We start from the raw sequence: 21,112 nt of genomic DNA on the forward strand, positions 1-21,112 counted from the left end.
CGTTGGAAGGCACCTCTGGAGGTCATCCAGTCCAACCCCCCATGCTAGAGCAGGGGCACCCAGAGTGAACCACACAGGGACACATCCAGGTGGGTTTGGAATCCCTCCAGAGATGGAGACTCCACAGCCTCTCTGGGCAGTGCTCTGACACCCTCACAGGGAAGGATTTGCTCCTTCTGCTCATGTGGCACCTCCTAGGTTTCAGTTTGTGTCCACTGCCCCTTGCCCTGTTCCTGGCCACCACTGAGAAGAGTTTTGCTCCATTCTCCTGCTACTCACCCTTCAGCTATCGATCAGCATTGATGAGATCCCTTCTCGGTCTGCTCTTCTTCAGGCTAACCAAGCAGGGCATGGGGACAGCATGGGCATAGCTTCCAGCCAGCTATTCCAGCACAGAGTCCAACAGGATGGCATTCAACAAATCCAAGTGCCAGGTGCTGCTCTTTGGCCACAACAACTCCATGCAGAGCTACAGGCTGGGGTCAGAGTGGCTGGAGGCTGCCAAACAGAGAGGGACCTGGGGGTGCTGATTGACAGCTGCCTAAACATGAGCCAGCAGTGTGCCCAGGGGGCCAAGAAAGCCAACAGCATCCTGGCCTGCCTTAGGAATAGTGTGGCCAGCAGGAGCAGGGAAGTCATTGTGCCCTGTACTCTGCATTGGTCAGGCCACACCTTGAGTCCTGTGTCCAGTTCTGGGCCCCTCAGTTTAAGAAGGGCATTGAGACACTTGAAGGTGTCCAGAGAAGGGCAACAAGGCTGGGGAGAGGCCTTGAGCACAGCCCTGTGAGGAGAGGCTGAGGGAGCTGGGATTGTTTAGCCTGGAGAAGAGGAGGCTCAGGGGAGACCTCATTGCTCTCTACAACTACCTGAATGGAGGTTGTAGCCAGGAAGGGGTTGGTCTCTTCTCTCTAGCAACCAGCACTAAAACAAGAGGACAGGGTCTCAAGTTGTGCCAGGGGAAGTTTAGGCTGGAGGTGAGGAGAAAGTTCTCCCAGAGAGAGTTGTTAGCCATTGGAATGTGCTGCCCAGGGAGGTGGTGGAGTCCCCATCCCTGGAGGTGTTCAAGAGGGGACTGGATGTGGCACTTGGTGCCATGGTCTAGTCATGGGGTCTGTGGTGACAGGTTGGACTCGATGATCTCTGAGGTCTCTTCCAGCCTCGGTGATACTGCGATACTATTGCACCACCTCCAAAGGAAGTCCCTCCAGCAGGGCTGCTTTGCTGCTGGGCCTGCTTTTCCTTCTCTTTCCTCATCTATTTATAGTACATGCTGGGGAAAAAAAAAAAAACAAACCAACAAACCCAAGCAAAAACCTAAGCAAAATCAGTTTACAGAAGGCACAGTTACTTAAACCCTAATTCCTTTATTAATTTAGGCAGCGTCTGCGGGCTCTGTAGCTTCCCTACAGCTGTACAAACAAGCCTTGCACAACATCTCAGGTAGCAAGCCACACACTCAAAGCCAGCAGCACAATCAGGGCTCCCTCTAAACCAAAAGATAGCGATTCTAGCTCCACGGCATTATCCTCTTAATTACACCACACAGACGTTGGGGATTTCAATTCACTTCCACTGCAAGACCGGGGTGATGGGTTTGTTTTTTTTCTCTCCCCAACGAGTCTGTTTTCAAGTCGTTCACTGCCCCAGGAAAACAAACGGCCAAACCAAAGCGCGTTACAAACTACGTCTGCTGAAAGAGAAAAGCCGATTCTCCACGCATTTGCTAACAGCTCCGAGTCGATTCAGCTCCTTTCGGCGATTTCAACAGGCTGCGTCGCCAAGGTGACAAGGTAGCCGCCGCCAGCAGCCAGTTTCCTCGCTCAGCTCTGTCATCATCACCACCGGTACCACTCAGTGGAGTGTCATCTGCTTTCCCCTCACCACCACACCCCTCCGTGACACCACTCCAATCTGACGCCAAGGCGGAACTGCTGCAAGACGAACACGAAACCGTTCTGAAGCAACTCGGAAAAGAGAACTAAACTGGAGGCTGCCTCTAAAGGCAGGGGAGGGATGATTAACCAGAAATTTCCTCAAAGGAGGACGCTGGGAGCCTGCTTCCTCAACAACTTTCAGATGATATATTTAGCATCTCGTTTTATGCCCAGAATCACTGAATAACCATTTCGGCTGGGGGGGAGGGGGAAACCACCAAAAACCCCCCCAAACCCCCCCCACAACACCCCAAACCTTTAAGATCATCAACTGCAACCTTCCACACCCAGATGAAACTTCCCCCGTGCCCAACCCCACTTTCTGAGCCTAAACAATGTATCTTTAAACGCGGAGAAAGCAAAACAAAACAAGAGGCCAACCCAACCCTTAATTTACATAGTTAAAACTAACCGCCGGCGTTGAACAGTCATTTCAAGAGCACTCAAGAGCATTTGGGGAAGTCGGAATAAAGGGTTACTCAAGCAACTTTCCCCATAGAATTTTTGCAGGATGACTAATGAATCGCGAGCTGCAGTTTGGCCACAATCACAGCCAGTAAGTAACCTGAAGTTCCCCCCCCCCCCCCCCCCCGCCCCCCTCCTGACGGGGTACGGTCTGCCTCTGGAAAAGTTTAAAGGGCTAAAGAAAACCAGCAGCACCATCTCGTGAAGGAGGACACACGCGTTCAGACCAAGCCTAGCACAAATGAAGAGTTGGGTTGGGGTTTTTTTCCCTCCCCCCCCCCCCCCCCCCGCCCCGTTTCAGGTTCACCGAAGTCCGCCGCCTCAGCGCTGCCGCTGCAACAACAAAATCCTAACGCGGTGGAGGTATTAATAATTAACCTCCCCGGTTACAGCCGGCTAATGAGCTGACCCTACGAGCCGTGCGAGTCCTCCACCGCCACCGAAGAAAACCCGACGGGCTCTACGCCGTGCCTGCGTCCTCTCCTCCAGCCAAGGAGAGGATGTTGCAGCAGCACCCAGCACTGCAGCAACTCTCCGCCTTCGGTTCTCTCTGGAAAGCGAGCTCCCCGGTTCGGCATCAACTCCTTCTCTTCCTCCCCTCGCGTTTAAGAACAACCAAGCGACGGCAAACACAGGGTCATTTAACCCAAGCCGGCCTAAGCTTGATCCACGCCACCAAGGCTGCGCCTCAATCTCTCTCTCTCTCTGCGCCTTGCTCTCACCGAGTTCGTTGCAACATGTGCCGGGGTGCCGATGCTCCTGTGCGGCTGGGGGAAAGAGACTGAGCGAGTCCTCCGCCGTTTAACCCCACCCTTTCCACCGCCTGTCACCTCCCTCCCCCACCGAGGAAAGCCATGTGAAGAAATCAAAACCGGAATCAAAACCAGAGGAAAAGAACAGAAAACGAAAAAGCCCGACCACCCAACACAAAAAAACCACCTCCAAATCCCAAAGAAATATCTAGGGCTAGGAGCGTGTGAACCTGCCAGTGTCTGGAGGGGGATCCCAGGAAGATGGGGAGGGACTTCTGAGGGTGTCAGGGAGGGATAGGACTGGGGGGGATGGAGCAGAACTAGAAGTGGGGAGATTCAGATTGGATGTCAGGAAGAAGTTCTTGCCCATGAGGGTGGTGAGAGCCTGGCACAGGTTGCCCAGGGAGGTGGTGGAAGCCTCCTGCCTGGAGGTTTTTCAGGCCAGGCTGGCTGTGGCTGTGAGCAACCTGCTGTAGTGTGAGGTGTCCCTGCCCGTGGCAGCAAGGGGGGTTTGAGCTGGGTGATCCTTGAGGTCCCTTCCAGCCCTGACAGTTCTGTGATTCTACGATTCTAACTTCCCCACACAGAGAGGACATCTCCATCCATGTGGCACCCCCCTGGCCCCGTCGAGCACGGAGCTGTCAGCACGCAAAGCAGCGATGGGGGTGAGGGGAGGCTACGAAAAAAGGAACCTGACGATCCGGGGGGGAAAAAAAATTAAACGGGGGGGGAAAAAAAATTAAACGGGGGGGGAAAAAAACCCCAGAAATATTAGTTCCCCTCACGGCGCCCTCCCTCCCTCCCCACCCCCCAAGCCCTCTCCGCCGCAGCCGAGCGCTCCTCACGCACCTACCTTGCCAGGCAGCCGCGGGGCTCTGCCGGGGTTCTTCCTGCCGCCACCTCCTCCACATCCACCATGCTTTGTCCGGCCGCGGGCTGCCTCTCCGCGGTGGGACTCCCTCCTCGCCCCGCTCTCCGTCCCCAGCGCCGGCCTGCCTGCCTGCCTGCCTGCCGCCTTTACCACGCTCCCAGCGGCCGGCGGAGCCCCATGCCGCCGCCCTCCGCCAGCCCCCGCAGAGGGCGGAAGCTCCCGCACCTGAGGGCGATGCCGGGGCGGCGCTGAAGCGAGCCCAATGGAAGGATCGTCCCGTCCCGTCCCGTCCCGTCCCGCTGCCGCCGCCGCGCTCAGGGCCGCGCCGCGCCCCGGCGGAGGTGAGGGTCGGCCCAGAGCAGGGCTGTGGAAAGAGGAAGGCGAGCCGTGGGACGCGGGGAGACGGGAGCGCAGACGCCGCAGGCACCCGACCGGGCGAGGGGCGGCGGAGGGCGGGAAGCGCCTCACTTGTTGCCCCTGTGCCCCTCCCGCTCGTCACGCGCGCGCGCACCCGCTCGGCGAGCAGCCGGCGCGCGAGCCCCCCGCAGCCCGCGCCACACGCCGCAGGAGGGTTGGGGAAGGGAAGGGGGGGGGTTGGGGGGGGTGAGGAGAGGGAGGGAGGGGCGATGCCACAGACGGAGCTCCGCCTCCAGCCCTCAAAGGCGAATGGGATTGGCTGGCCGTGGAGGTGGGCGAGGCGAGTGCTGGCGCTGGGCTGGATTTGGCCGTGCCCGGTGCCGGGGCCTGGCGCTGGCCGCGACCTGCTGCTTGCCTCGGGGCACAGGCATCCCGACACGCCGAGTGGGGCTTCGGCTGGCAGAGGTCTTTAAGATCATCCGGTCCAGCCAGACACTGACTCTGCCAGGGCTGGGGCTAAACCGTGGCCCTCAGCAACACAGCTCTGCCTCTCTCAAACACCTCCAGGGATGGGCATTCAACCACCTCCCTGGGCAGCCTCTGCCAGGCTTTGAGAACCCTTTTAGGGGAAAAGCTTCTTCTCATCTCCAACTTCAACCTCCCCTGGAGCAACTTGAGGCCATTTCCTCTCCTCCCATCACTTGTTCCTAGGGAGCAGAGCCCAGCCCCCACCTGGCTCCAGCCTCCTCTCAGGGAGCTGTAGAGAGCAAGGAGGTCTCCCCTCAGCCTCCTCTTCTCCACACTAAACACCCCCAGCTCCCTCAGCTGCTCCTCCCCAGCCCTCTTCTCCAGACCCTTCCCCTTCTGGACCCTCTCCAGCCCCTCAATGTGCTTCTTGGAGTGAGTGCCCCAGAACTGAGCCCAGCACTGCAGGTGTGGTCTCCCCAGTGCTGAGTGCAGGAGGACAATCCCTGCCCTGCTCCTGCTGCCCACACCATTGCTGATCCAGGCCAGGCTGCTGGTGGCCTCCTTGCCCACCTGGGCACCCCCTGGCTCATCTCCAGCCAGCTGCCCACCAACACCCCCAGGGCTTTCTCTGCTGGGCCATTTCCAGCCCCTCTGCCCCAAGCCTGCAGCCTTCCTGGGGTTGTTGTGCTCCAAGTGCAGGACCCAGCCCTTGGCCTTGTTGGATCTCATCCCATTGGCCTCAGCCCATGGATGCAGGCTGTGCAGGTCCCTCTGCAGAGCCTTCCTGCCCTCCAGCAGCTCCACACTGCCTCCCAGCTCAGTGTCTTCTGCAAACTTCCTGAGGATGCTTCTCCTTTTGAAGCGACAGGCTCAGTTTTGTGGTGTAGTTCACAAAGCTTTTGTCACAGAAGCCAGGAGAGAGAAGGAAAAGAGGGTTTTAGGCTGTCAGTCAGTGCTTCCCTCAGTAAATGAGTTTCTGAGCTGCTGGAAATTTGCCTGTGCTCAGCTGACACCAATCATGTATGAGTCACTCATTAGTAAACCTCTGGGGTTGGTTTTGTTGTTTGTTTGCTTACTTGTTAAATTGAGGAAACTACAAATTCTCTCCAAATATCCCAGTTACAGAACCACAGAGTCAGCCAGGTTGGAAAAGACCTCAGAGATCATCAAGTCCAACCTATTACCTAATACCTGACACCTCCTGACAACCAAACCATGGCTCCAAGTGCCACATCCAATCCCCTCTTGAACACATCCAGGGATGGGGACTCCACCCTGTGTGGCAGCACATTCCAAAGGCCAATCTCTCTTTCTGGGAAGAACTTTCTCCTCACCTCCAGCCTAAACTTCCCCTGGTGCAGCTTGAGACTGTGTCCTCTTGTTCTGGTGCTGGGTGCCTGGGAGAAGAGACCAACCCCTACCTGGCTACAACCTCCCTTCAGGTAGTTGTAGAGAGCAATAAGGTCTCCCACCTGGAGCACTGTGTCCAGGTCTGGAGCCTCTCTTACAGGAGGGATCTGGAGGTGCTGTAGAGAGCAATGAGGTCTCCCCTCAGCCTCCTCTTCTCCAGGTTGAACACCCCCATGAGTGTTTAGTCTAAACCCCTCCCTGGGGTTTTTTAGTCTGGAGAAGTGGAGGCTGAGAGGGGAGTTTCTGGCTCTCTACAGCTCCCTAAGAGGAGGCTGGAGCCAGGTGGGGGTTGGGCTCTTCTCCCTAGGAACAAGTGATAGGAGAAGATATAACCTCAAGTTGTTCCAGGTGAAGTTTAGGTTGAGAGATGAGAAGAGACTTCTTTACTGCAAGGGTTCTCAAAGCCTGGCAGAGGCTGCCCAGGGAGGTGGTCGAATGCCCATCCCTGGAGGTGTTTGAGAGAGGCAGAGCTGTAGTGCTGAGGGCCATGGCTCAGCCCCAGCCTTGGCAGAGCTAGAGAATGGTTGGACTGGATGAGCTTGAAGGGCTTTCTCAAGCACAACAATCCTGTGCTTGTACATTCTAGAAGTTCTTGGCCCTCACACTACATCCCATAACATGAGTGATGTCTCTAGGGTCCACAGTCCCTGCTCCTGAGCATTCAGCTGGGCCAGAAAGGCTCTGGGCTGCAGGCAGGAGGGCACTGAAATGCTTCTCAACCTCCCTCCTGGCAGTGCCTGGCTCTGCTGGGCCACACAAAGCCACCAGAGATGGAAGGAATCCTCTGTAGGGGACCAGGGCTTAGGCAGGACAGAGGTCTGTCTGACTGCTGTGGGCTGGAGGACTCCTGGAAAGCAAGGGGCTAGCTGAGCATGCTTGTGTGGCCAAGGAGGCTGGGAGCAGCAGCTCAGAGGTGAGCATGGCAACAACAATAGGAGCCCCAGGATTGCTCCTGGGGCATGCAGGCACTTCAGCAGCACCCCAGGTGCTCAGCCACTGAGGCTAAGGAAAAACCCCATATGCACAGACTAGATACAGGTGGAGCTGGAGCACAGAACCACAGAGCTGATGGGGCTGGAAGGGACCTCTGAGACCACCAAGTCCAAGCCCTCACCCAGAGCTCACAACCTCACCACTGCTGCTCAGCCTCTGCCACTGAACCACCTCCCTCAGCACCACATCCACCTGGCTTTAAACCCTTCCAGGGATGGGGCCAGTGCCTGAGAGCCCTTGCTGGGAAGAGATTGTTCCTAATCTCCAACCTGAACCTCCCCTGGGGCAACCTGTGGCTGGTTCCTCCTGTCCTGTCACTTGTTGCATGTGAGAAGAGGCCAACCCCCACCTGGCTCCAGCCTCCTTTCAAGGAGCTGCAGAGAGCAATGAGGTCTCCACTTGCCCTCCTCTTGCCCAGGCTGACCAACCCCAGCTCCCTCAGCTGCTCCTCACAGGACTTGTGTTCAAAGCCCTTCACATCTCAGTCCCTCCAGGAATGAACCTGTTTGTTCCCACACAAATGTTTCAGCCTGGAATGCATGGAATGGCTTGGGACCATCAAGGTCATCTAGTCCCAACCCCCTGCCATGGGCAGGGACACCTCCCACCAGCCCAGCTTGCTCAAGGCCTCATCCAGCCTGGCCTTCAACACCTCCAGGGAGGAGGCAGCCACAGCCTCCCTGGGCAGCCTGTGCCAGTGTCTCCCCACCCTCTCTGGCAAGAACTTCTTCCTCATCTCCAGTCTCAATCTGCCCTCCTCAAGGGGCATATGGCCCAGCTGCTGGGGTTGAAGTGAGTGTTTCCCACCTCCAGCACACACCTGGCTGTTCCAGACAGAGGAAGCAGCAGTTTCCTCCCAGACAGAAAGCACAGCAGTGCAGAGCACAGGAGAGAGAGTGGAGAAGAATCCACTTGAAAGCAGCAGAAAGCAGACAGTAATGGAGTGGGACCAGGGAAGGGCAGGGAAGCTGGGGAAGGGTCTGGAGAAGAGGGCTGGGGAGCTGGGGGTGTTTAGTGTGGAGAAGAGGAGGCTGAGGGGAGACCTCCTTGCTCTCTGCAGCTCCCTGAGAGGAGGCTGGAGCCAGGTGGGGCTTGGACTCTGCTCAAGTGACAAGGAGCAGAGGAAATGGCCTCAGGTTGCCCCAGGGGGGGTTCAGGTTGGACATTATAAGAAACTTCCTGGCTGAAAGGGTTCTGAAAGCCTGGCAGGGGCTGCCCAGGGAGGTGGTGGAGTCCCCATCCCTGTTGGTGTTCAAGAAAGGCTTGGATGTGGCACTTGGAGTCATGGTTTGTCAGGAGGTGTTAGGTGTTAGGTACTAGGTTGGACTTGATGATCTCTGAGGTCTTTTCCAACCTGGGTGATGCTGTGAGGCTGTGCTTGTGATTCCCAAGCATCCCCCCTTGATCCTGTCACAGCAGGACATGTTACAAAGTCTGTCCCCAGCTTTCTTGGAGGCCTCTTCTCAGCCCTGAGAGGCCACCAGAAGGCCTCCCTGGAGACACTTTCCTCCAGCCCCTAAATCCAGGTCACCTGCACGGTCAGACTGCCCCCCCAGGCACTGAAGGTTTTATTCATGCCTCCCTCTGCCTTCCAGGCTTCCTCCCTCACTGCCAGCACAACCCCAGGTGGGGACCAGCCAGCTCCACACAGTCTCACCCAGCCAGGTCTCCAACCCCATTTTCCTCTCAGCATCTTCATCTTTCTTAGCTTCTGTCACTCCTTAAGCCCTGCCCAGAGGTGGAAGCATGCCAGCTCCCTGGGAGCCACAGTCTCACAGTAGCACCAAGGTTGGAAGAGACCTCAAAGATCATCGAGTCCAACCTGTCACCACAGACCTCATGACCAGACCATGGCACCAAGTGCCACATCCAGTCCCCTCTTGAACACCTCCAGGGTGGGTGACTCCACCACCTCCCTGGAACTCCCCACCTGCCCTGGCAGGGCAGCAGCCCCCAGGCCTGGGTTTAGTCCCTGCTGCTCCCTGTGCCCTCTGTGAGAGCTGCTGGGTGCAGGCCCCCACCCGGCACCTCGGCTGCCCAGCTTGCAGGGTGCCCTCTGCTCCCAGCCTGGCAGCTGCTGCCCTGCAGTGTCTGCCTGCTGCTGGCTCCTCGGGGCTCAGCCTGATTTCCCCCAGGCTCCACAGCTCCCCTGGGACCTCTTCTCCTCCTGCAAGGCACCTTGGAGGCCACGCAGCCAGCACCAGCCAGACCTCGCTGCGGGCAGCGGGGGCCAGCCGGGGCGCAGGATGTGGCCCCTGGCCTGTCAGCTTTGCAGGCTCCCAAAGAAGGAGATGAGGAAGCTTTTATCTTTGTTATTGCAGGACCTGCAGCAAGCTGCAGAACCACAACAAGGCAGGGCCAAGGGAAATGAAATAATCCACAACATCTCCTTTGAAGCTCCAGCCTCACGCCCGGGGGCTGCACAAACAGCAGCTGCAGGCAAGGTGCCTCCTGCACCAGGGACCTGATTGGCCTCCTCTGCTCAGCACTGCTGGGGCCACAGCTTGAGTTCTGGGGGCCTCACTCCAAGAAGGATGCTGAAGGGCTAGAGAGGGTCCAGAGAAGGGCAAGGAAGCTGGGGAAAGGTCTGGAGAAGAGGGCTGGGGAGGAGCAGCTGAGGGAGCTGGGGGTGTTTAGTGTGGAGAAGAGGAGGCTGAGGGGAGACCTCCTTGCTCTCTACAGCTCCCTGAGAGGAGGCTGGAGCCAGGTGGGGGCTGGTCTCTTCTTACCTGCAGCAGTGACAGGACCAGATGAAAGAGCCTCAGGCTGCCCCAGGGTAGGTTCAGGTTGGAGATTAGGAACAATCTCCTCCCAGCAAGAGCTCTCAGGCACTGGCCCAGGGAGGTGGTGGAGTCCCCATCCCTGCAGGGGTTTCAGAGCTGTGTGGCTGTGGTGCTGAGGGAGGTGGTTCAGTGGTGGGATTGTGAGCTCTAGGCAAGCTGTGGCACCTGATGATCTCCAAGGTCTCTTGCAACCTCCACAGCTGTGTGGTTCTGCCCTCTGACCAGCAGCACCATTAGGGTCAGTGAGCAGTTCCCTCCACGCTGCTTGCTGCAGAAATGCCTCTGAGGTGGCTGTGATCCCTCCAAAGAGGTAAACCTCCAGCAGGCAGCGTGCAGCACGGGGCAGATGCAGCCCCATGGCCCAGCAGGGCACTTCCCCAGGTGCCTGGCCCTGTGCAGAGGTCGCCTGCCCCATGGCAGCAGCTCCCTGCAGCCAGGGCACCTGCAGTGCTTTGCAGAGCCCTGGGGGGAAGGCACTGTGGGGAAGCTTTCCCACAGCTCTCACTGCAGCTCTGGTGCAGCTCCAGGGCTGTTGGCTGGCTGGGAGATGCTCCTCCTGGCCATCACTCTGCCTGGCTGGTGGCCTCCTGGCACAGCCCAGCTGTGAGCACTCTTTCCTTCACAGGCAGAGGAAGCCTGCTCCCAGCCTGCAGAGGAGGCTGCAGCTGCTCTGCTGGATGCCAAAGCTCCTGCCCCTCCTTCCTTCCCACTGGGGACGTGCCAGTGCTCATAGGATCACAGCCATGGAAGGGTTTGGGTTGGAAAAGCCCCCAAGGTCATCCACTCCAACCATCCACCCAGTACCACCATGGCCATGAAACCATGGCCACAGGTTTCTGGAACACCTCCAGGGGTGGGGACTCCACCACCCCCCTGGGCAGCCTCTGCCAGTGCCTGACCACTCTTGCAGCAGAGAAATTGTTCCTCATCTCCAACCTGAACCTCCCCTGGAGCAACTTGAGGCCATTTCCTCTCCTGCAGTCACTTGGTGTATGTGAGAAGAGCCCAACCGCCACCTGGCTCCAGCCTCCTCTCAGGGAGCTGCAGAGAGCAAGGAGGTCTCCCCTCAGCCTCTTCTCCACGCTAAACACCCCCAGCTCCCTCAGCTGCTGTTCTCCAGACCCTTCCCCAGCTTCCTTGCCCTTCTCTGGACCCTCTCCAGCCCCTCAATGTGCTTCTTGCAGTGAGGGCCCAGAACTGAGCCCAGCACTGCAGGTGTGGCCTCCCCAGTGCTGAGTGCAGGAGGACAATCCCTGCCCTGCTCCTGCTGCCCACACCACTGCTGATCCAGGCCAGGCTGCTGGTGGCCTCCTTGCCCACCTGGGCACCCCCTGGCTCATCTCCAGCCAGCTGCCCACCAACACCCCCAGGGCTTTGCCTGCTGGGCGCTTTCCAGCCCCTCTGCCCCAGGCCTGCAGCCTTCCTGGGGCGGTTGTGGCCCTTGGCCAGAGCCCCTTTGCTTCCTTCCACGCTGCTTGCAAGCCTCTCCTTTTAAACTGCACTGCAGATGCAGCTAAGGCCAAAGGCTCTCTCCAGGGCCTGTCTGATGCAGTGGAGTGCAAACATCCTTGGGCTGTGGGAGCCCAGCAGAGGCTGTAGCTGCAAAGTATAAACTTCCAGAGCATTATTTATAGCAAGGAGCCCAATTGTCAAAGAGCCCTGAGAGAGAGCTGGGCCATGGGAATGTTTGTGCTCCCTGCAAAGAAGAATTAATTATGCAAGTTTATAAATTCCACTTGCTTTGCTTTGCTTCAGCTCCTGATGTGCCCAAGGAGTGCTTGCAAGGTATTTCTGGGTCCCAGCTGCTGCTTCTCCCTGAGCTCTTTAAACCTTGGGCTTCTGCAAGCCTTTGCCTTGCAGGGTGTTGGAGCAGGGGATTAGGTTGGGCATGAGAAGAAGCTTCTTGCCTAAAAGGGTTCTCAAAGCCTGCCAGAAGCTGCCCAGGGAGGTGGTTGGATGCCCACCCCTGGAGGTGGGGATTGGTTTGGATATGAGGAGAAACCCCTTGGCTTGAAAGGGTTCTCAAAGCCTGGCAGAGGCTGCCCAGAGAGGTTGTGGAGTCTCCTTCTCTGGAGCCTTTCCATCCCCACCTGGCTGTGTTCCTGTGTGCCCTGCCCTGGGTGATGCTGCTCTGGCAGGGGGGTTGGGCTGGATGCTTTCTGGAGGTCCCTTCCAACCTCTCACATTCTGTGATTGTGATTCTGTGGAGCTGAGGGCCATGGTTTGGCCCCAGCCTTGGTGGAGTTAGGGAATGGTTGGACTGGTTGAACGTTCTTTCTTCAAGGGCTTTGCCAACCCAGACCATTCTGTGGTTCTCTGAGCTTTATGCACCTCAGCAGGTTTGTCCTGAGATCCTGCAGCAGCAGCAAATATATTGTGAGGGGATGCCTGGGGGAATCCAGGGCTCGCCAGAGGGGTCCAGGGCTCACCAGAGGAAGCCAGGGCTCACCAGAGGGGTCCAGGGCTCACCAGAGGGGTCCAGGGCTCACCAGAGGAAGCCAGGGCTCACCAGAGGGGTCCAGGGCTCACCAGAGGGGTCCAGGGCTCACCAGAGGAAGCCAGGGCTCACCAGAGGGGTCCAGGGCTCACCAGAGGGGTCCAGGGCTCACCAGAGGAAGCCAGGGCTCACCAGAGGGGTCCAGGGCTCACCAGAAGGATCCAGGGCTCACCAGAGGGGTCCAGGGCTCACCAGAGGGATCCAGGGCTCACCAGAGGGGTCCAGGGCTCACCAGAGGGGTCCAGGGCTCACCAGAGGAAGCCAGGGCTCACCAGAGGGGTCCAGGGCTCACCAGAGGAAGCCAGGGCTCACCAGAGGAAGCCAGGGCTCACCAGAAGGATCCAGGGCTCACCAGAGGGGTCCAGGGCTCACCAGAGGGATCCAGGGCTCACCAGAGGGGTCCAGGGCTCACCAGAGGGGTCCAGGGCTCACCAGAGGAAGCCAGGGCTCACCAGAGGGGTCCAGGGCTCACCAGAAGGATCCAGGGCTCACCAGAGGGGTCCAGGGCTCACCAGAGGGATCAATCCAGGGCTCACCAGAGGAAGCCAGGGCTCACCAGAGGAATCATCAACCCAGCAGCTCTTTAGTGGAGGGTGGTGGGGTGGCTGCTGTGTTTTGGGAGTGGGTGCAGAGCCCTTGCTGGGCTCAAAGGGACTCCAGTCTCTGGTGAAGCCTGCCATGTCCTCCTGAGGTGGCTCTGCTGATGTTCCTCCTGCCCTGCCAAGGCACAGAGATGCTGTGAAGGCCAAGGCTCTGCATGGAAGGCTGCCACTCACTGCTCCAGGGCTCTGCAAAGTGTAAATCCCCAGCAATGCTGCATTCAGCCTGGGCTGCCAGCCAGCCAACCAGCCTCAGGAGATGAGGCACAGAAATTCCCTCCCATCAAACCCACCTGGGGTCTGCTTCCTCCCAGGCTCCACTCAGAAGCAGGATGGCTTTGGGGTGTTGCACTGGGAGTGCTGGTTTGTCCCCACCCAGCCCTGTAATGCATACAAAGATGCTCAGAGGGCTGGAGAACCTCTGCTGTGGGGACAGGCTGGGAGGGTTGGGGCTGTTCAGCCTGGAGAAGAGGAGAAGGCTCCAGGGAGACCTCAGAGCAGCCTTCAAGTACCCTGAAAGGGCTCCAGGAGAGCTGGGGAGAGACTTCTGACAAGAGCTGGGAGTGACAGGATGAGAGGAAATGGATTGAAGAGTGAGGAGGGCAGATTGAGCCTGGAGATGAGGAAGAAATTCTTGCTAGTGAGGGTGGGGAGACACTGGCACAGGCTGCCCAGGGAGGCTGTGGCTGCCTCCTCCCTGGAGGTGTTGAAGGCCAGGCTGGATGAGGCCTTGAGCCAGCTGGGCTGGTGGGAGGTGTCCCTGCCCATGGCAGGGGGTTGGAACTGGATGGTCTTTGAGGTCCCTTCCAACCCAACCCACTCTCTGAACCTCTGAATCACTCCTCAGGAGCCCAAGCCAGCTGCCAGCTTCCATAGCTGCTGTTTGCTGACCCATGGCCTTTGGGTGCTCTCCAGTTCTGCCTCATGATGCAGGCTGAGGGCTGAGTGCCAGCCTTGCAGCCTGGCCTGCCACTGGCTGGTGGAAATGCAGGCTCCAAGTCCTAGTATCAGGGAATCAGAGAATCATTGGGGTTGGAAAGGCCCTTTCAGCTCATCCAGCCCAACCATCACCTAACTCTGCCAAGGCTGGGGCTGAGCCATGGCCCTCAGCACCACAGCTCTGCCTCTATGAAACACTTCCAGGGATGGGCATTCAACCACCTCCCTGGGCAGCCTCTGCCAGGCTTTGAGAACCCTTTCAAGCCAAGAGGTTTCTCATCACATCCAATCTAATCCCCACCTTCAGGGGTGAGGATCCAACCACCTCCCTGGGCTGCCTGTTCCAGGTGAAGTTTCAGGGTAGAAATGCTGCACTGAAGGGAGAAATCATCAATGTGACAGCTATGGGGAGATTCAGATTGGATGTGAGGAAGAAGTTGTTGCCCATGAGGGTGGTGAGAGACTGGCACAGGTTGCCCAGGGAGGTGGTGGAAGCCTCCTGCCTGGAGGTTTTTCAGGCCAGGCTGGCTGTGGCTGTGAGCAACCTGCTGTAGTGTGAGGTGTCCCTGCCCATGGCAGGGGGGTTGGAGCTGGATGAGCCTTGAGGTCCCTTCCAACCCTCATAATTCTATGATTCTACCACCCCCCTGACTTCCCAAGAAGGCAAAGAGGAGGCCCAGGAGCACAGTTCTGGGCTCCACATGGGACTAAATTGTTCTCCTAACCCTAAGCCCTGCTCCTTTGGGATTGGGGAATCATCTCAGAGGTGGATTTTAACAGGCCTGGCTCCGAGGTGAGGACTCATCCTCTTGTTCAGGAGCTTGCAAAGCCACATGAAAGAAGCCCTCAGTGGCTGCTGCCAAGGACCCAGCAGATACCTCCTGCCCACGAGGCACTGCCTCCCCCAAAAGGCTCTCTCTGTGCTCAGCACTGACTGAGCTCCTCTGGATAAATATTTGGAAGAAATGAATAAACTGTTGAAATCCTTCCAGCACCACATCCCCCACCCCCCCCAGCCCCCCAGGAAGGGCAGGAAAGGTCTCTGTGAGCAATGTGAGCCAGCAGGTAAAGCTGGGAGCCAAAGAAGGGGCAGCGCAAGGGCTGCAGCAGCAAACCTCCTCAGCAAGAGGGCAGGCAGGCAGCTCTGTGATCCGTGGAGAACAAAGGGTGGGGGAAAGGATTGGAGAAAAAAGACAAGAAATAAAGGGAAAAAACAAATCTCTCTCAAAGTATCAACCAAAAAACAAAGGAGAGCAGAATGAAATGTAGAGGCCACGGACTCGGGCTAAAAGCCTCCCGGTGACGGCACAAAGGTTAACTCTGCTGTTTGCACTCTCACACAGAGGAGCTGCCAGCCAGGCAGAGCAAGGGAGGAAGGGGAAAATAAACCCCCAGCAATGGGGGAGAGGAAAGCAACACCAGGGGGCCAAAACAGCCAAACAGCCTGGGGAGCCTGAAGAAGAGGAGGAGGCTGAGGGGAGAGGTTCTGGCTCTCCACAGCTCCCTGCGAGGAGGCTGGAGCCAGGTGGGGGGTGGGCTCTGCTCCCTAGGAACAAGTGACAGGAAGGAAGGAAAGAGGGTCAGAGATACACAGAATGGGTTTGGTTGGAAGGGACCTTCAAGATAATCCAGTTCCAGCCCCCGGCCATGGGCAGGGACACCTCTCACCAGCCCACATTCCTCAAGGCCACACCTTGAGTCCTGTGTCCAGTTCTGGGCCCCTCAGTTTAAGAAGGACATTGAGGCACTTGAAGGTGTCCAGAGAAGGGCAACAAGGCTGGGGAGAGGCCTTGAGCACAGCCCTGTGAGGAGAGGCTGAGGGAGCTGGGGTTGCTTAGCCTGGAGAAGAGGAGGCTCAGGGGAGACCTTCTTGCTGCCTGCAACTACCTGAAGGGAGGTTGTAGCCAGGTGGGGGTTGGGCTCTTCTCCCAGGCAAGCAGCACCAGAACAAGAGGACACAGTCTCAAGCTGTGCCAGGGGAGGTTTAGGCTGGAGGTGAGGAGAAAGTTCTTCCCAGAGGGAGCTGTTAGCCCTCGGAATGTGCTGCCCAGGGAGGTGGTGGAGTCCCCATCCCTGGAGGTGTTCAGGAGGGGATTGGACGTGGCACTTGGTGCCATGGTTTAGCAGTCATGAGGTGTTGGGTGACAGGTTGGACTTGATGATCTTTGAGGTCTTTTCCCACCTTATTAATTCTATGATTCTATGGTTCTAAGGCCTCATCCAGCCTGGCCTTGAACACCTCCAGGGAGGAGGCAGCCACAGCCTCCCTGGGCAGCCTGTGCCAGTGTCTCCCCACCCTCACTGCCAAGAATTTTGTTCCTAATCTAATCTCCAGTCTCAATCTCCCATCCTCAAGCTTCAATCCATTGTTCCTCATCTTGTCACTCCCAGCCCTTGTCAGAAGTCCCTCCCCAGCTTTATCTTAGGCCGACTTCAGGTGCTGCAAAGCCTCAAGTAGCCCCAGGGGAGGTTTAGGTTGGAGATGAGAAGAAACTTCTTGCCTGAAAGGGTTCTCAAAGCCTGGCAGAGGCTGCCCAGGGAGGTGGTTGAATGCCCATCCCTGGAGGTGTTTGAGAGAGGCAGAGCTGTGGTGCTGAGGGCCATGGCTCAGCCCCAGCCTCGGCAGAGCTAGAGAATGGTTGGACTTGTTCATTTTCAGTCTTTTCCAACTGAACCAGTTCTCAGGTTCCCACTCTGCCTCATCCTCTGCTGCTGCTTTCCATGGCCCAAAGATTTATGCAATAACACCTTTGGGTCTGGAAACTCTTGGCCTGGCTAAACAACTTGATTTATGAGACGCTCAAGAGGAGCCAGCAGTGAGCACTTGCAGCCCAGAGAGCCAAGCAGAGCCTGGGCTGCAGCAAGAGAAGTGTGGCCAGCAGGGCCAGGGAGGGGATTCTCCCCCTCTGCTCCACTCTGCTGAGACCCCACCTGGAGCTCTGTGTCCAGCTCTGGAGCCTCTCTTCCAGGAAGGATCTGGAGGTGCTGGAAGGTGTCCAGAGAAGGGCCATGAGGGTGAGCAGAGGGCTGGAGCTGCTCTGCTCTGGAGACAGCCTGAGAGAGTTGGGGTTGTTCAGTCTGGAGAGGAGAAGGCTCCCAGGAGACCTTCTTGTGGCCTTGCAGTGTCTGAAGGGGGCTCCAAGAAAGCTGGGGAGGGACTTTTGAGGGTGTCAGGGAGGGATAGGACTGGGGGGAATGGAGCAAAACTAGAAGTGGGGAGATTCAGATTGGATGTCAGGAAGAAGTTCTTGCCCATGAGGGTGGTGAGAGACTGGCACAGGTTGCCCAGGGAGGTGGTGGAAGCCTCCTGCCTGGAGGTTTTTCAGGCCAGGCTGGCTGTGGCTGTGAGCAACCTGCTGTAGTGTGAGGTGTCCCTGCCCATGGCAGGGGGTTGGGATTGGATGCTGCTTGAGGTCTCTTCCAACCCCTTGACAGTTCTGTGATTCAATGATTTATTTATCTGTTTATCCATTTATTTATCTGTCCAGCTATCTATTTATTTATTTATTTAACTATTTCTTTTTCTCTGGGAACAGTGGAGCAAGAAGAAGAGAAAGTGCACTAGGAGGAATCTTCCTGCCAAGCAGAGGGCTTGCCAGTTGTGTAAGTCATGATTGAAGATGACAGATATTTTAAGGAGCAGCAGATCTGAACTGAGTGGCAGCTTGGAGGAATTCCCAGAACAGGAGCAGCAGTTCAGAGAATCACAGAATCACAGAAACCTTCAGGTTGGAAGAGAGCCTCAGGAGCACCAAGCCCAACCCCTGATCCTGCTCTGCAAGGCTCACCCCTAAACCATAGCCCCAAGCACCACAGCCAAACCACCTTTAAACACCTCCAGCCTTGGGGACTCCACCACCTCCCTGGGCAGCTCAGCCCAGTGCCTGACCACTCTGGATGGGGAAAAATTCTTCCTCCTCTCCAGTCTGCCCCTGCCCTGCTGCAGCTTGAGGCTCTTCCCTCTTGTTCTGTCACTAATGACCTGGGAGAAGAGACCAGCACCAACCTCTCCACAAGGTCCTTTCAGGGAGCTGGAGAGAGCCATGAGGTCTGCCCTCAGCCTCCTCTGGTTCCCACTAACCATCCCCAGCTCCTTCAGTTGCTCCTCCTCAGATTCCTTCTGCAGGCCCTTCCCAGCTTCCTTGCCCTCCTCTGCCCTGGCTCCAGCCCCTCCACATCTCTCTTGGATTGAGCTGCCCCATACTGGACCCAGCCCTCGAGGTGTGGCCTGCCCAGAGCTGAGGCCCAGAGGACAATCCCCTCCCTGCTCCTGCTGGACACAGCATTGCTGATCCCAGCCAGGAGGCCACTGGCTCTCTTGGCCACCTGGGCACACTGCTGGCTCCTCTTCAGCTGCTTGGCCATTAGCACCCCCAGCTCCCTTTCTGCCAGCAGCTTTCCAGCCCCACTGCCCCAAGCCTGCAGCACTGCTTGGGGTGAGGTGGTTGAGGCTCCATCCCTGGAGATATTCAAGGTGAGGCTGGACAGGGCGCTGGGCAACCTGATCTAGTGGAGGATGTCCCTGCTGAGTGCAGGGGGGTTGGACTGGATGAGCTTTGGAAGTCCCTTCCAGCCCAGCTCCCCCAGGAAGGAGCTCAGCTCCATTAGACACTGAGGGGAGGAGGCTCAGGAAGAGCCAGAAGCAGCCACCCACCAACCCATGCCCCCAGTTCCCTTGGCACCTCTCCTAGGAAAGCCTCCAGTCCCTGCCTGCTGAGCCAGGCCTTGTGTTTATTACCCTGTGAATGAAGTAACACTTCCTGACATCTGTTCCCACTTTGTTTCTCTCCTCACTTCCATTTATAGCACATTTGCCTCTCCCCTGACCATCTCCCAACCAAACAATGGAGTAGGTTTGACAGGCTGCGAGCCCCTGCAGAGCAGCAGCCTGCCCTGACCCTCCAGGGCTTGTGGAGGTTTATGTTTTGGTAAACCTGCTCTAAAACACAGAAGAAAACAGAGACAAACACACCCCACCCCTTCCCAACCCCAACCCCAACCCACAGCTGATGACCTTTGCTGGAAAAGCAAGAGGAAAGCTCAGGGAGAAGGGGCAGGCAGGCAGCACCACCCAGCTGTGCTGGCAGCTACTTACCTGCTGGGGGGATCCGTGCCCACCACCTCCAATCTGACAAGAACCAGCTGGAGCCAGCAGCTGTGGGCTCTGCACTTCCTCCTCCAGGTCAAGGGATAAGCAGGTGGCCTCAGGAGCAATGTGCTGGAGGCAGCAATGTGCCCTTCTGGGCAAGGCCAGCAGTGTTCTGGCGGGCATTAAGGAGAGTGTGGCCAGCAGGTCAAGAGAGGTTCTGCTCCCCCTCTGCTCTGCCCTGCTGAGGCCTCATCTGGAGCACTGTGCCCAGTGCTGGGCTCCCCAGTTCCACAAGGACAGGGAACTCCTGGAGAGAGTCCAGCAGTGAGCCACTGAGCTGCTGAGGGCTCTGAACATCACCTTGTGAGGAGAGGCTGAGAGCCCTGGGGCTGCTTAGCCTGGAGAGGAGCAGCCTGAGGGGGAGCTCAGCAATGCTGATCAATAACTGAGGGGTGAGGGGCAGGAGGCTGGAGCCAGACTCTTCTCAGTGGTGCCCAGGGACAGGGCAAGGGGCAATGGACACAGACTGGAACCCAGGAGGTGCCACATGAACTTAGGGAAAACTTTTTCACTTTCCATGTGCCAGAGCCCTGGAGCAGGCTGCCCAGAGAGGCTGTGGAGCCTCCTTCTCTGGAGCCTTTCCAACCCCACCTGGCTGTGTTCCCGTGTGCCCTGCCCTGGGTGCTCCTGCTCTGGCAGGGGGGTTGGACTGGATGAGCTCCAGAGGTCCCTCCCAAGCCCCTGCCAGTCTGTGACTCTGAGAGGTGAGGTGGCAGTGGGACAGTCAGGGGACAGGAGATGTCGATTCCCAGTGCAGTGACACGAGGTGGCCTGAGTGGTGCCTTCTCTGCTGCCCAGGCAGATGGGCAAAGGTGCCCTTGCCTTGCTCTGCAGAGACAGCTTGCTTCCAAGTCCAGCCTGGCACCTCCACAAGCAATCAATTCACAAGGAGAAGCCATGAGGAATAGTTTAGCTATGGCAGAAGAACATTTGGTGTTGTCATCTCTATCTTGGTACAAGCCCTGGGTATAATTTTAGCTCAGAGAGGAGGTTGCTTAGGAAGCTAAAATAGAACCAGATGGAATCAATGCAGCCTCCAACCCAACCTGTTGGGCACCTTCCTGCTCAGGAGCACAGCAAAGCAGAGAGCCTTGGCACATCCAGCTGGGCTGTCACCACTTCAGGGACCAGCAGGCAGTTCTCCAGGAGGAATCTCAAGTTGTGCCAGGGAAGGGCATTACAGAATCACAGAATTGTCAGGGCTGGAAGGGACCTCAAGGAGCATCCAGCTCCAACCTCCCTGCCATGGGCAGGGACACCTCACACTACAGCAGGTTGCTCACAGCCACAGCCAGCCTGGCCTGAAAAACCTCCAGGCAGGAGGCTTCCACCACCTCCCTGGGCAACCTCTGCCAGTGTCTCACCACTTTGAGGTCTGACCTCTCTGACCTCTGAGGCTCTCACCTCTCTGAGGGCACAACCAACAGTCTGACCACCAGGACCAAGAGTGTGGTTTGGCTAAGCTCTGGCCTCTCCCAGGCCCCCTGCAGCTCGGTGGCAGGGCTGCCCTGCTGCAGTTGGAGGGCTGGCAGGCTGGGCAGTGCCTGAGGACAGCAGGTCAGAGGTGGCTCTGGAGGCTTGCCAGCAGGTTTGCTGGATCAGGAGAGCTGCCCCTTGAGGGAAGCCAGCAGCTCCCACTGCCTGTGAGCTGCTCCCCTCCTTGTCCCCTGGCTCCCCAGGCTGGCAGGCAGGGCTGGCTGAAGGTGGCAGCAGGGGTGGCCACCCCCCAGCCCTGGCACCCATTCAGTCTCCTGCAGCACAGAGGCTGCCAGCTCCAGAGGCAGCTTCCTGTCCCTGCTCCCTGGGCTGCCTCACTCCATCTGCTCTCCTGGGTGTGCAGCAGGCAGTGCCTGGGGGGCTGGAAGGCTCAGCCCCCCCTGCTCTGCCTGCTGCTC

At 57.8% G+C, this 21,112-nt stretch overlaps 1 protein-coding gene across 4 annotated transcripts in view; it reads right to left on the bottom strand.

Annotated features, from left to right (window-relative positions):
• Positions 1–4,868, bottom strand: part of B3GNT2 (UDP-GlcNAc:betaGal beta-1,3-N-acetylglucosaminyltransferase 2) — a 33,736-nt gene extending 28,868 nt beyond the window's left edge. For 3 of the 4 annotated variants that reach the window (XR_010989104.1, XR_010989105.1, XM_068153010.1), the window contains exon 1: positions 4,005–4,619. The gene's annotated coding sequence lies outside the window, so the exon portion shown is untranslated. Of the gene's footprint in view, positions 1–4,000 lie in introns of all 4 variants that reach the window. The other variant, XM_068153011.1, reaches the window with a different exon arrangement.
• Positions 4,869–21,112: the final 16,244 nt, after the last annotated feature.

This window comes from Melanerpes formicivorus, unplaced genomic scaffold (assembly GCF_026170545.1).
Source record: "Melanerpes formicivorus ecotype bairdi unplaced genomic scaffold, bMelFor1.0.p_v2 SCAF_25, whole genome shotgun sequence".
NCBI lineage: Eukaryota > Metazoa > Chordata > Aves > Piciformes > Picidae > Melanerpes > Melanerpes formicivorus.